Source organism: Mauremys reevesii, linkage group 7, assembly GCF_016161935.1.
Source record: "Mauremys reevesii isolate NIE-2019 linkage group 7, ASM1616193v1, whole genome shotgun sequence".
NCBI lineage: Eukaryota > Metazoa > Chordata > Testudines > Geoemydidae > Mauremys > Mauremys reevesii.
Window position 1 is genome coordinate 110,891,402 of NC_052629.1, and position 15,604 is coordinate 110,907,005.

General features: G+C 42.2%; 1 protein-coding gene across 8 annotated transcripts in view; it reads right to left on the minus strand.

Moving 5' to 3' along the window:
• Nucleotides 1-15,604, minus strand: part of GRM7 (glutamate metabotropic receptor 7) — a 1,280,044-nt gene that overhangs the window by 1,259,812 nt on the left and 4,628 nt on the right. The window contains exon 2 of one of the 8 annotated variants that reach the window (XM_039481468.1): nucleotides 2,638-2,698. The exons of 6 other annotated variants lie outside the window; for them this stretch is intronic. The gene's annotated coding sequence lies outside the window, so the exon portion shown is untranslated. Of the gene's footprint in view, nucleotides 1-2,637; nucleotides 2,699-15,604 lie in introns of those variants that run through there. One more of the 8 variants, XM_039481470.1, reaches the window with a different exon arrangement.

Consider the following 15,604-nt stretch of genomic DNA (forward strand, 5'->3'; position numbering starts at 1 on the left):
GTACATATCAGAAACTTAAAAGGCAAAAGGCATTAAAAGGTTGCTACAATTATTCCATAACTAAGCATTACAAACCCAGAGTTAAAGTTACTATTAAAAGAAATCCAGAACATATTATCATATGGAAATGTACTGTCAAAGCACCCAGACAAGATAAACTCTGTTCTACAGAGATGCCTCGAAATAACAAGATGATTAAAGCATTTTAGCATTTGTGGTTTCATACCAGATGAAAATTAGTTTTAAAGACAGAAAGGCGCAAGTAGCTACCATTAAATGTGTCTTAGGCCTGATCTACACTTAAAACTTATGTCAACCTAGCCATTTCGCTCAGGGATATGAAAAATTCACACCTCTTCGAGACACAGGTAAGCTGACATAAGAGCTGAGATAGACACTGTTAAGGTTGACAGAAGGTGTGCTGCTGTAGCGCTCTTAGTGAAGACATACCATAGATCAAAAAACAATCCCAGACCTTGTTAAAGTCAATGGCTGTGCCTTTCAGGCTCAGCAGAAGGAGCAATCAAGCCCCTTTATGTAGTAAAAATAGACGGTGGCTGGGAGCTACCACCTAAGCCATTAGACAGCATGGCAGGTCAGAACAAAGTCATGTGAACTGGGGGCATTTCCTGGTTGGCTATCAGTCTCAGGGTATGAGCGTTGAAGGCAGAAAGTCAGGAAAAGACATTGTGAGTTTGACCCTTAGAGGAAGCAGAAAAATGGAGCTTCTTAGACAAAGAACTTGCTGGAGGGGCAAACTTTCAGATTTCTGAGCAAGGAAATTCCCTGCTGTTGTTCATTTGTACTGCATTCAGGGAAATGGGACTTGGTGAACATTTTTTGTAAATAAACAAGCTTACACCAAGCATATAGCTGAATCATATCACCAGCTTCTCATTCCAACAGAAACAACCTTGCAAGCATTGATTCTCCAACTAGCTGGCAACCGCAGAACCTTTAAAGATCAGTGACTATTGGGCCAAGTAATGAACCAGTGAAAGAACTCTTAATACGTGTGTTCAGTCTTCCTCTGACCCTTGGCTGACTACAACCAAGGAACTGTGGCATGCCAATTAACAGAGGAATGATGGCGATTGTGACAGAGACACTACTCAATAGCCCTACTTAAGTTAACCTGAGCTATAGACCTGACCCCAATTTGTAGCCTTAATAATCACAGCCATTAGATCAAGTCACCCTTAACTTAATAATATTTAAATAAATTCGTTTTTAATCTATGCACATTTCAATTCTGAAGTAGGTTTGAAGTGTCTAAATTATTATTATGGGACAAAAAACTGACATACTAAATTCCTTAAAGAACTGAGTTTCATTCATTTGAACTCTAATCTAATTAACAGGTCTGCTTTCAAATTCTCAGAAAAATATGCTCAGAGAGTGACTGCTGTAAGATTGGGGAGATTATGCTTTTATACATAATAAAGAGGCTGAATCTGTGCTTTCAGTACAAAATAGAACTCAACCTGGTCTCAAGTGACCAATGCCTCCATAGAAACTTGATCATTAAAGTCAAGTGCTAGTGAGTATATTCAACTCTGCTCAAAGAAATGAACAGCTGAGGAGCAGTACATCCTGCAACTGGGACAGCTGGAGAGTGAGGGGCAGTTTTCATTGGAAATGTGGATAGGTAACATGTTCATGCTTCCACACACAAAAAAACAAACAAAAAAAAAACAGGATTTACACCAAGTTTTATTAATGAGATATCTGGAGCGGTACGGGCATCCTTCTGACTAATCCAATATTACCATTAGCAATGAATTCTCCCAGCTATAGTAGAACTTAAAAGAATGATAGCAAATACTGTCATGGCTCATCACCTCCCAAGAGGCTGTATGAGGGCAACCTAGCTAATATAAAACATTCCTCAGACAGCAGATCAAATTTACTATTTCTTTTGCTGTAGTATGTGCTCTTTAAACTGGGGTGAAAGTCTCAATGCTTGAACCATTTTATATCTAAAATATGGATTTAGTTTTGTCCTTATTAATAACAATTGGTTACTTTACAGCACTTTTCAAAGGTCTTTTTTTGTTCGACACAAACATTAACTAATTAACATTCACAATATACCTGTGAAAGTAGCTACAGTGAAAACTAGTATCCCCAATTCAGAAAGGGAAAAACAGAGGCTGAAAGGTTAAGGCACTGAAAGTGACTCAGACCGTGGGGATTCTGCCACTGGGGAAAAGTGAAGCCAAAAAACAAATCAGAAAATAAAATCAAACCTAAATTATTTACCTTCATCCCAATTCTGTGCTCCACTCACACCTCCTGTCTTTACTGATTGGCTCTGCCGTTTAATTAAGGGTGAATGTGGAAGCACCTGCTCCAGTGCCCCTGAATGTATGCTGCACATTCCAGTCTTACCAACCAGCCTAGGCAAAGTACCAACAGCTTTATTGAACAGCCAAGCAACCAAAGCAGAGGACTGAGCTGTATTTGAAAAAGTAGTCTTAATTCATAAGCACAGGTGCAGCTAAGGCAAGTTAGTGTCCCACCTGAATACCAGTCAATGTTTGTGTTGGTATTAGAACTCAAGGGTTTCTCTCCATTTTCCAATGTTTGCAATATCTTTTCAACAGCTTGGAAATAGGAAAACGTATATATGCTTACCCAAGGTTTCTTCCCTCCCCGGTCTCCAGTCTGCTTTCAGTTTTGGGGGCAGAGCTCTGATCTGAGATAAAAGTCGGTCTTTCATGGAGTCTCCAGCCTGGCAGAATACCACACCTTAGCTTACCCAGTGCCTGGTAGTGCACCCAGTGTACCACAGCTGAGGCAAATGCTGTAGGAGTAGGTGTATTGGCAGCACAGGCTCTATGGCTCTAGCACCTGGGGGTTCCCAGTACAAGCTCTTTGGGACAGGGTCTGTCTTTGTTACATGTTTGTATGGTGCCTAGCACAATGGAGTCTTAATTGGGACTCAGGCTCCTAGTTGCTACTGAAATGCAAACAATAAGTACTCTCCAAAGGCCCACCACCCCGCTCCTCCCATGGCCACAGACACTGTGCCTCTGGGACCCACTGCTCCCAACTAACTGCCATAGGACCCTCCCCTGCCAAACCCATCACCCTCCAAACAGGAGGAAAAACACAGCCGAATCACCATTAGCAGATTCACCACACTGCCCCCTGCTGACTCATCGTTGCTCAGTTGATTCATCACACTATCAATCACTGGCTTGAGCATTCCTGCTCTTCCTGCCAAGGAGACAGATGCTATGGAATGTACAGATCTACAGACAAACTTATGACAGCATCGTAGATCTTGCCTACTTTTTTGTCCTTTTCCACATGACTTCCGACTCTTTGGTTTACAACAAATGTCAAAGTCTTGCCTTAAAACAGGAGATTCAACCTGTTTATGATCCCACTTTACTCCAGTGGAAGGAGAGGTTTTTCATGCTCAAAAGGTAATTACTCCAGATTAAAATCAAGTGATGCATTACCCACTAAAGAAATTACTGAAGTTCAAGATAAGAAGAATTTCATTTTTCACACTGTTGGCTTGAGTTTCCCTAAAACTATGCTATGCCACATTTTTCTTTCAGCTCATGTTGCATCTGGACAATCTATAATGTCTTATTACTCCTTGTATTACTAATATTGGTTGTGAAAAGCCTTGAGTTAGTACTCAAAGTGTTATAAAACCTGCACTGTCTTTGGAATGTGAACAGGCAAGCTTTTGGGGAATTTTATTTGTGTGTTTTAAGTTTCTTCTCCTGTCTGAAGAGCTGTAATTTGTGATATTATTCCTCCACAAAACTAAAGGCAACTAGTGTCAATGTCATTAATCAGGTGTGTGACGCTAAGTAAAAATAGCCTACATTTGAATCCTTAATGGGTAATTAACAATCAGCAACAGTATCAGAACTCAAGGGTCCTAGGATGATCCAGTGGGTTCCTAACACTCTAAAACGTATATCTACACTACAAGCACTACCATGGCACAGCTGTAATTATGCCACTGTAGACGCTTATTACAGTGATGGAAGGGGTTGGTTCATCACTGTAGCAAATCCACTCCCTCAAGAGGCAATAGCTAAGTTGATTATGTCCACACTGGGGCTTAGGTCAGTTTATTTATGTCTCTGCAGGGCTAGAATTTTTCACACAGCTGAGCGATGTAGGTAGGTTGACCTAAATTTTAGTTGTAGACCAAGCCTGAGTGATCTGTAATAATGAGAACTTTCATTGTGTCTGTCTAACATATCCATAGTTGAAATAAAAAAGAAAAAGGTAATCAGAATATAAATTACAGAGTAAATACACTAGAGAATAAGAGCCAGGATCTAAAATAAAGCAGAGCTGCTTGTACAGTATGTAACTGGAGAATGTTTAAGAATTTCCATCTAAGTCAACTTTTCAAATGTATTTTTATCAGCTAGAATAAAGAACAGTTCTTGGTATTCAGCACCTCATCTACAGATCTTTGCAAACAATTAAGATGAACTACTACATCCATTCTACACGTAGGTAAACTGAAGCACAACTAGACTAAGAAAATTTGTTAAGATCACAAGGCAAGCCGGTGTTAGAACTGGGAACAGAAATCATGGGTCCTGAGTCCCAATTCCTTGCTTTCACCATTAGATAATTTTCAAGGCCAAATTTCAGCCTGCTTTAAATCCATCCAACCCCGGTGTGCTCTGACTCAGTAATCTACATATAGGGAGAAGGGCACAGCACCTTCTTTTTGTTTGTTTTTTATAAGAAAGGTACCTAAGCCAGGCCAGCCCTAACTCCAGGAGAAGATTCATTGCTGCAAATCCTAAGTGGTAGGAGGTACCTCCCTCCCACCAGGAGTTAGATGCCTAACTCCCTTTTGGGGGCAGGGCTTAGGCCGCTCCCTTCTCAACCTTTCCTACTAGCTAGTTACAGTGGCTCCCTGCTCAGTTTGCTGGCTTCTGTGCATCCCATTCTTAGATACTTAACTCTGTCCATACATCTTTCTCAGAGCTGTGGATTCCACCAGGCACTAAACTGCCTAGGGATTAGGCATTGCAATGCTGGTCAAAGTCCCCTTTGTAAACCTAGCCCAGTGACTCAATGGAGATAACCTGCAAGGATTCTATGCTAAATTGCTGCCGATGGCATTTATCAATACGCACTGCAAAATACACAAATGCTATCAGATCAAGAAGAAACCAAAAAACACAGAAAGAGTGAAAGGTTTGGGAGTAATGCAGATGACCACGGTTCTCCGCACAGATGAACTTGACTGCTGATATCAGGTTTCCTTAGCAAGCCGATCAGGGTTGTTTTTAACCAGCATCTGCAACACATCCAGGTACTTTTGTGAATTATGATGATTAAGCAGGGTGATCCATAGTGGGTATCGTTTAAAAAAAATTTTAGCTGGAGAGTGGGGTATTTCTATTGTTAGTGCCTCTAAGAATTTTAGCAACTGCCAAAAGTAGGACCAAGGAGAGAGGATTTTTGAAAAGTTGTGTTCTTAGCCCTGTGGTAGAAAAAATTAATCCTGAAAGCCAAAACTATAAAGCAGCAACAGAGGAAAAAGGCAGAACTTTCTACTCACACAATAATTGTATTATTAAAATGTCTAGGGATTTAGCACCTTTTAAATGATTCTTGCACTCTTACACTATACTTCCATCATTCTGCTTTCTATTTGAAACCCTTTCATTTGCTGTAGGACTGTGCTTCTTGACCACCTGGGAATATTTAGCTGGATCATTATCTGAACTGTTACCATTCTGTTTATTTCTCACATTTCATACAAAGCGTGAGTTACCTGTATTTTGGTATGGAAAGAATGGATTCCTGTCCTAAGTCTGGAAGAACGGGAAGCACCAGCAAGGAAGACTATTTATTTAATTTTACCCCCTTCTCTCCCCCCAACTCCCACAAGGTTACAGGCTACAGATTATGCACGTTAAGAAAACTCACCCTCTAGCAGTGACTTTGAGAGAGCCATGGAAGGGCAGTGTCAATCTGAGCTGCTCTTCTTACCCTTTCTTATTGAGCAGATGGCATTGGAAGAGTCTATCACATACACCTCAAGTGGACTGGAAAAGCAGCGCAGACTATGTTATAAGCATACACACTTGGGGCCCCAGTAGGAAAACTGCCATGGACTTCAAAGTGGGGAAAAGCTCAGGCCTTTGGAGGCTAAAAGCATCACTTCTGTGTTATCACCAACCCCCATCTGCCCAGGAGACCCTCATTAACACCTTCCAACCCCCAACCACAAGAGGCTTTTGGGCTGACAATCTCAGGTGTCATGGGGCTTCCAAAATGTCAAATTCTTCAGTGCGGAAGAAGCTCCTCTCACTTCGTCTAGGACCCAATCCAACTCCTGCTGAAGTCAACGGCAATCTTTCCATTGACTTCAGTAGGCATTGGATCAGGCCCCTAGAGCACATTGCAACATCTCCCTCTTTATACAGGTTTTCCCACAATGTGGAGATTTCAACAAGGCTGCAGAGACCCTCTTTCTACCAAAACCATCTTTGAAAAGTTCCACAGGCGCACATCATAACTGAGGGAGGCTAACACACTGCCAGACGACTCTCTTCCCCCCTAAACATCTCAGCGTGGTAAATGAAGTGCCAGGCTCCGGTTAGTTGTCCCTGTTGGGCTGGATTTAATCATTGTACAGTGTCCTGCACATGAACTCCTAAACCATAACCCAGCACGTTATGAGTGTGTTCACATTTCAGATTTTCCTCATATATGTGGGTTGAATTCACTACCTAATAAACAGCTTGTGTTATACCCCAGAGGCATTAATGAAGAGGAGCTGGTTTACTCCTGCAATATAGATAAGGTTCTCTTAGTGTTTCCATAATAAATCCTTAAGAAATCTTTTTTTTTTTTTTTAAGAGAGTATGTGAGTCATAACAGATTGGCTTCAGGCTAAAACTTGACCTACAAGTTCTTTCTCCCCCCCCCCTTTTTTTCCCTTCAAATTTTCACCAAATCATCACTGAGCAACCTCAATATTCCTTACAGAGATCTGAGGAGTTCCCTGTTATAATCTCTCACCTACATACACACCTAGCACCCAATATCACCTTGAGGGGCAGGACAGAACTTCTCTAGATAGTTAGCTGGCCTGGGCTTGCTGCTAATCTTTCTCCTCCCTTGGTTTTCACACCTCAACTGCTAGAACAGGGCCTCATCCTCCCTGATTGATCTAACCTCGTCATCTCTAGCTTGCTTCTTGCTTGCTTATATTTACCTGCCCCTGGAAATTTCCACTCTTGCATCCGAGCTCATGCTGCAAAACGTCTGTTAGTCTATAAGTCCAGTGTGTTGTGGATCACTGCTTTATTGACATTTACACAGGCTGGGCTGGAAGGAGGTGATGATGCACGCATCTTCGGAACAGTGGCCTGTTCAGGAGAAGCAGGCAGCACTTTTTTTCCCAGACAGGAAGATCAGTAGGGGACGTCAAAATGCCCATTGTGATCACTTGCATAGTACTGCATGGCATGGGGGGGGGGGGAGAGGAAGGGTGGTGGGGGGGTAGGTGGGCTGCTGGTTGAAGGGGGAACGCAGGTGTTGAGGTGGGGTGTAAGAACCTGAATGCTGGGAAAGGTGGTTTGAGCTGATTGGGGGCACAAGGCAAAAGCTTTGGGACTGCACAGCAGCTCTTTCCTCTTGGCCTGCATTTCTCTTTCTCTACCTTCCTCTCTTCTCTTCTCTCTCCTTCTCCTTTCTCTCTTCTCTAGCAGAGTGATGAAGACAGTTTTCAGCATGTCCCTCTTTCTCTCTTTTTTTTTTTTTTTTTTTTTTTTTTTGTCTGTGCTGTGTGGAACTGCTCAGTCCCCAAGGTCACATCTCTGTAGAAAGAGAGAAATGACAACATAACAGGGGGCAGCATTTGTATCACTATCTCAGACACATGAATTGTTACACTGAGGAGTTCTCACTTTAGCATTCTATTACACCGTGTGATAGACCACATCGGGCTATTCCACCATCTAGTCTGGCGGCGCATGCAGCCATACCCCCTTCCTCTCCAGGGCTTCCCTCTCCTGAGAAGAGCTCCATGCTGGCTGCCCACTCTGGCCTCCCATCCCAGGAGCTCCCATTCCAGTTCCCCTCCCCTCGCCTGCCGCCGCCTCCTCCTGTCCCCTCCCAGCCTCAAGTGGGTCCATCGTTGTCCTGGGATTGGTGGGTGTGGGGTCACCCCCATCCCTGGTCCATCTCCCTGTAAAACGGCAGGGGGGGGGCAGCCCTCCGCGACCCTCGCGGGCTTTGTAATAATAATGCACGCAGCTCTTTAACTTTCACCCACCCATTGTTGTGCGTCCCGATCATGGCCCCCTATCAGCATGGACCTTGATACCTGCTCAAAGATATCGTATAATTCCTACGGCTGGAGTGCAGCTGTGCCTGCACAGATTCTCCCCCAAACAATTCTGATACTCCTTATTCCCTGAGGACAATTAAAGCGCTGGTGAGTGTCCACACCTGCCTTATATACCCTGCCGGGATGGGTTTTCAGCCTAAGGTGCCACAGGATTCTTTGCTGCTTTTACAGAACCAGACTAACACGGCTACCTCTCTGATACTGCTAATCTTGGTTTACCTTCATTTCCTTTGATTCTATTTAAGTAATAGGAATCTATTTCAAGTTACAGGTGATTTATTTATGTAATTGTTCAGGGACATGTGTCATTTTGCATCAGGGAAAATTTTAGTTCCCTGGTTTCCACACACCCCCCCTTATTTTCTTTAACAGAAGCAAAAAAACAATCTAATTGTTTTAAAACCAGAATGTGGCTCTAAAGTGGTGACACCCAGGAAATTCAGAGTTCAGGTTTAATTACTCCCCCATCACAAGCTGGGTGTTGGCTCTTACAATCTCTGTGTATGCTCATTCACACTCATTCTTTTCATATAGAATTACTGGCCACTCCTTTGCCAGCCATTGGGTTTCCTTGGGATAAATTCTTACATATCCTGAGAAAAGTTACAAGACTGACTTCATCTTGGTCACTTGTTGTTTATAGAGGTCCAAGACACGGGTGGGGAGTGAGAAAGGTGGCATCAATATACAAGCAGAAGCCATTACAGCAGCCAGAGATTACGCACTTACTCAGATGGGGACTAGAAGGAACAATGAGTTAGCAGCCACAATGGCTCCTGAGCAGGGTGAAATTCTTGTGGGCTTGGATCCACTGGCTTTACAGTTGATTTACACTGTCAGAGCCATACAAAATGACCAGGATAGGAATAAGCAGGATAGGACCAGGCTTTGGGGAACCTCTTCCAATAAACCTTGGTCTGATCTTAGGGGGCGAGTATGGAATTTGTCCCATACAGCTGCATGCAGATGAGAAGTTTTTAAACTAATCATCTCTACTATGCCCTAACCTCTTCAACAGAATCTCTATTCTAGCAATCTCAGGCAGCAGCTACCATATTTTGATGATCCTGTGAACATAAACTCCATCCTCAAAAAGTCACTTGCTATAACACTTCTTAACACCATGCAACCTGCTCAGCCCTGGGGTGACCAGATGTCCTGATTTTATAGGAACTTTCCCGATATTTGGGACTTTTCTTATATAGGCACCTACCACCCCCCACCCCTGTCCCAATTTTTCACATTTGCTATCTGGTCACCCTACCAGCCCCTAGAGGCAGCAAAGAACTCAAATGTGTCAGTCTTCACCCATCATGTAATCAGGGGGGAAATAGACTGGTTTATAAAGCAAAAAAGTCACCATAAAAAAAAATAAAAACCTGTTCAGAGAAATTGTATTGATCTGGTTTTACCTCTGCTAATTTATGGGTTAATTATTGTTATTGCCATTTGCTCTACATGGTGTCATACTATTTAATAAAAAGACAAAAGATCTGTTTCTCTGTGAGAGGGATGGAAAGAATTAAGTGCAAATACAAGCCTGGCTGTCATAGTTATACACTGAGCTGTGCAGATGGAGGTAAAATAATAAGAATGTTTGACAGAGAATAATTACTTGCAAAGAAAGAAATCAATAGCTATTGTATAATTTGTTTTTCATTTAGATGCATCTTAAAGTACGGGGACTGTTTGTTCTATTAAAAATGCTTATTTTAAATCTCCTTTTGGAGTAAAAATAAAGTCCTCCCCCGCACCCCAAGCCTGATTTAAAAATCAATCTCTGCTGTAAAAGGACCAGAGAAGTGGAAAGATTTTTCAAACCCTCTGGTTTTTTATTTCACTTGAAGTTAAACAAATGCAGTTCTTTGACACAAACATGTAATGCCATATTGCCACTGCTGCTGTTACATGATGAAGATAATTGATTCCAAAACATGGTACTTTTCAAGAACTATTAGTGTTAAGAAAACCATATTATAATAAATGAACATTATGAAAAATTAATGGCATCTAGCTTGCAAGTATTGTAAAACCCTTTGGGCCTTAAGATGGAGATAATTTTAATTATTTAAAAAATAAAGGAAGATCTTGATTATTTTCTAATTGCTTTTTAAGGTTGTATGCTGGTCTGCTCCAGTAGGTAAATGGCATGTTTTTACTCTATTATCATATGGCTCTAGAAACTTGTAACAATGTTCTCAAAAGATAAGTTTGCAAACAGGTATGTCAATATCTTCTCTCACACACGTTACACTGGTCTACAATTTTTGAGACGTCGTCTGCTTCAGAGATAAAATGTGCTATTTATTATGTATTTTGATGTGCTGAATTCAAATATGACAATTAAAACAACTGATTGGCTACTGTTTCTAAGGTATTTAAGTTTTTACATTTTATGTCTATGTATATTGTGTAGATAGTAGAGTTTTAATCATAAATTGTAAACCTAGGTCTTTTCATGTGTTTATGGTTGCTTTACATGATAATATTTCACCTGTCCTGTTTATGTAACACTTTAAAAATCAGCAAAAGGGTTATATAACTAAAATTTATTATGAAACAAAAGGCAAAAAACTATTATGTACATAGTTTAGTCCTATTCAGTGTCTACTCGGCGCATCTTGGCTTGTCTCTTGTATTCATTAAATGGAGCATCTCTTGTCACTGTCCAGCAATAGTCTGCAAGCATTGATGGGCTCCATTTGCCCTGATAGCGTTTCTCCATTGTTGCAATGTCCTGGTGAAATCGCTCGCCGTGCTCGTCGCTCACTGCTCCACAGTTCGGTGGAAAAAAATCTAGATGAGAGTGCAAAAAATGTATCTTTAGTGACATGTTGCAACCAAGGCTTTTGTATGCCTTGAGGAGGTTTTCCACCAACAACCTGTAGTTGTCTGCCTTGTTGTTTCCGAGAAAATTTATTGCCACTAACTGGAAGGCTTTCCATGCCGTCTTTTCCTTGCCACGCAGTGCATGGTCAAATGCATCATCTCAAAGAAGTTCACGAATCTGAGGACCAACAAAGACACCTTCCTTTATCTTAGCTTCACTTAACCTTGGAAATTTTCCACGGAGGTACTTGAAAGCTGCTTCTGTTTTGTCAGTGGCCTTGACAAAGTTCTTCATCAGACCCAGCTTGATGTGTAAGGGTGGTAACAAAATCTTCCTTGATTCAACAAGTGGTGGATGCTGAACACTTTTCCTCCCAGGCTCCAATGACTGTCGGAGTGGCCAATCTTTCTTGATGTAGTAGGAATCTCTTGCACGATTATCCCATTCGCAGAGAAAACAGCAGTACTTTGTGTATCCAGTCTGCAGACCAAGCAAGAGAGCAACAACCTTCAAATTGCCACAAAGCTGCCACTGATGTTGGTCATAGTTTATGCACCTCAAAAGTTGTTTCATGTTGTCATAGGTTTCCTTCATATGGACTGCATGACCAACTGGAATTGATGGCAAAACATTGCCATTATGCAGTAAAACAGCTTTAAGACTCGTCTTCGATGAATCAATGAACAGTCTCCACTCATCTGGATCGTGAACGATGTTGAGGGCTGCCATCACACCATCGATGTTGTTGCAGGCTACAAGATCACCTTCCATGAAGAAGAATGGGACAAGATCCTTTTGACGGTCATGGAACATGGAAACCCTAACATCACCTGCCAGGAGATTCCACTGCTGTAGTCTGGAGCCCAACAGCTCTGCCTTACTCTTGGGTAGTTCCAAATCCCTGACAAGGTCATTCAGTTCACCTTGTGTTATGAGGTGTGGTTCAGAGGAGGAGGATGGGAGAAATGTGGGTCCTGTTACACTGATGGTTCAGGACCAGAAGTTTCATCCTCTTCCTCGTCTGACTCAAGTGAGAATGATTCTGGTGCATCAGGAACCGGCAGTCCTTCTCCATGGGGTACTGGGCTTATAGCTGATGGAATGTTTGGATAATGCACAGTCCACTTTTTCTTCTTTGACACATCTTTCCCAACTGGAGGCACCATGCAGAAGTAACAATTGCTGGTATGATCTGTTGGCTCTCTCCAAATCATTGGCACTGCAAAAGGCATAGATTTCCTTTTCCTGTTCAACCACTGGCGAAGAGTTGTTGCACAAGCATTGCAGCATATGTGTGAGGCCCACCTCTTGTCCTGATCTCCAATTTTGCAGCCAAAATAAAGGTGATAGGCTTTCTTAACCATAGTGGTTATACTGCGCTTTCGTGATGCAAAAGTCACTTCACCACAAACATAGCAGAAGTTATCTGCACTGTTCACACAAGTACGAGGCATCTCTGCTCACTTTGGCTAAACAGAAATGTGTCCCTTTGCAAAATGAAACACTGACAAATAAGAGAGCACGACACTGTATGATTTCTAGAGCTGATATAGGGCAATTTTTTCAGCAGAGTGATGTAAGCTTCGTTATGATTGCATCATCCATGACTTCTAGGAATAACATGGTGCAATTCATATCATGTATGCAGGGCCAGCTCCAGACCCCAGCGCGCCAATCGCACGCTTTGGGCGTCGTCCCGCGGGAGGGCGGCAGGCGGCTCCGGTGGACCTCCCTCAGGCACGCCTGCGGGAGGTCCACCGGAGCCGCGGGACCGGCGACCGCCAGAGCACCCCCCGCGGCCTGCCACCCTGCTTGGGGCAGCGCAAATCCTAGAGCCGCCCCTGCATGTATGACGCAATACCAGCTTCAGATTGCATCATTCATTGTTTTGCCTAAAAAGCAAGTACTGTCCAAACCCAGTCATAGATTTATTCATAGATCCAGTCAAAGATGTATTTTAGTCATTTCTGGTTTAAACTGAGATCCCTTCCCTTTATAACTCACTTATCCTCCGCTATTCCCAAGTCAAGGGTCGTATATACTGACCCAATAGCATATCTTGAAAACTAGAGCCAATCAACAATTTTAAGCATCATTTTCATTCTCAGTGACCCAGAATTAGTAAAGTTTGACTATATTAATTTCAGAATCATTTTGCCTGTAGAGCAGTGTTATTAGAGTTCTCCACACAGACTTTAATTGCTCTTTTTGCAGACTGAAATGTAGCTCTTAATAGCAATAAATTTAGTATGCTTCTTTATTTTTTTTAAATTTTAAATGTTGGCTTAATTATTTCATTTTAAATATCCTTTTGGTTTATAGTTATAGCTAAGGTTGCACAATATAGAGATGGACTATGAACAGCACGGAGATATAATATGAGGATACACTAAGCTATTCAAAGGAATGATGCTGCTCCATTATTTTATTAAAAAATTGAAAACCATGGAGTTTTCCAATGCTCTCAGTATTGGCCTAACTCTTCTCCCATTTAAGTCAATGGAAGGAAGTATGGTCCAGTGGTTAGAACCAGGTTTAATTCCCTGCTCCACCATAGATTTCCTGCCTGAACTTGGGCAGGTCACGCAATCTCTCAGGCCCAGGTAGTCATAGGTAGTTAAGTACCTAACTCCCATTGAAATAGGCCTATACCTATGAAGATCCGGGCCTCAGCTCCCCATATGTCCCCATCTATCAAGGGGGATAATAGCATTTCCCTACCTCATGATGTTGAGCAAAAATACACAATGAAGAGTGTGAAGTGCTCAGATATTATGGTAATGGGGGCTATATAAGGACCTAAGAGAGAGATTTTACAGTGTATGAACTCATTTTGAAAAGGTTGGGTGGCAAGCCACTGCCCTTCCACAAAGGAAGTCTGAGACTCAAGACAACCAGCAATAGTACCTCAAAGTACTCACGGTGCTGAGAGAACACTTCAGGTACAGAAAAATTAAAACATACAAATACAAGATCAAAAATCCAAAAGGTATCAGATTAAAATGGGTGAGCTGGGAAAGATTCCTACAGCAGAGTCAGCCATGTTCAAGGTGAACCACCACACACATCCTGGGCAGTTCATTAATGCTTTTATTAAGCTCTGAATAGTTTTCGAGGTCAGTTCGGGTTGCTTTGGGAGTAGTGCTCCCAACACAATGCCCCACACAAGCCCTTTTGTATTAATGAGGCTGGTATTTCCTCCCAGAGGTAGGCATACTGTTTGAAACACACCTGAGTATTAACCACCTTTAGGGACACTGCTGTTGACTCAGCCCGTGTCTATACTACAGGCCTTCAACAGAAACAATAAACCTTTCTAGGGAGTCCAACTGTGCTTCAGTGGAAGTCGGCTTACCTGAAACAAATGAGAGTCCTTCAGTTGACTTCTGCAGCCTTTGGATCAGACCCTGTATTCCTCTTGCCATGATAACTCATGCAGCCACCTGGTCAAGCCATACAAAATAGGAGGTAGATGGCACACACCATCACTTGCAAAATTCAGATGGAAATAGTCAGTGATTACACTTTCCTGATTTCCTGGAGAGACAGACTCCTGGGGAAGAAGGTACTGCTGGATCAGAGAAGACTCTGCAATTTCACCTGGATCTTGTTCCCATCACGGCACTTCATATGCCAGGAGCTCATGAGGAAACTTGGTGATAAATGAGTTTGGTTTATTGTATTCAGTTGTATTGCTGCCGATGCAAGGGGGATTACGAGCAATAAGCTACTGAAGTGGAAGGCTGAGCTGTATGCTGCCGAAATCCTTATTTAATTTAGTTACAGATAATATGTACTTGTCCAGAGGTAGCTTATTGTTCTTCTGACATTTTATATATAATTTGATGTAGGCCACGACACATGTATCGTAGATATAGTCATGGAGATTGGCTGAGGAAAGCTCAATTCCCCATGCATCAGTGCTCCTTAACTTCTAACCCCCCTCATACACACACACACCATTTAATTCCAGATCCCAGACCCCTGCAGTCTCACAAAGGACATACACAAGTATACATGAGAACCCCTTGGATTGAGGCAGACAGTACCACTCGTAGCTAGTGGGGTCCCTTTATTCTAGCTATAACACACTTCTGAAGCCACTCAAGAGAATAAAAGGTGACACACAGAGAAATAGATCCCTGTTTCCATGTTAAAAGCTACCATCAGGTGCCTCCATTTGCTGTTTAATAGATGCCTTGGTGAACCCAGACAATGACATCTGTTTGGGGCAGTCATAAAGCTGTCTGGACAGTGATCGCTCCTGTTTCTGGCAGGGATGTATTTCAGTTCCAGAAATTGTAACAATGAATCAGAGTGACATAAATATTACATGCGTTCTCTCTTGAATGAGTAAGACTGACAATTCTAATTTCTCTTTCCCCTAATGGCTGTCAGACCTCAACTTTCAT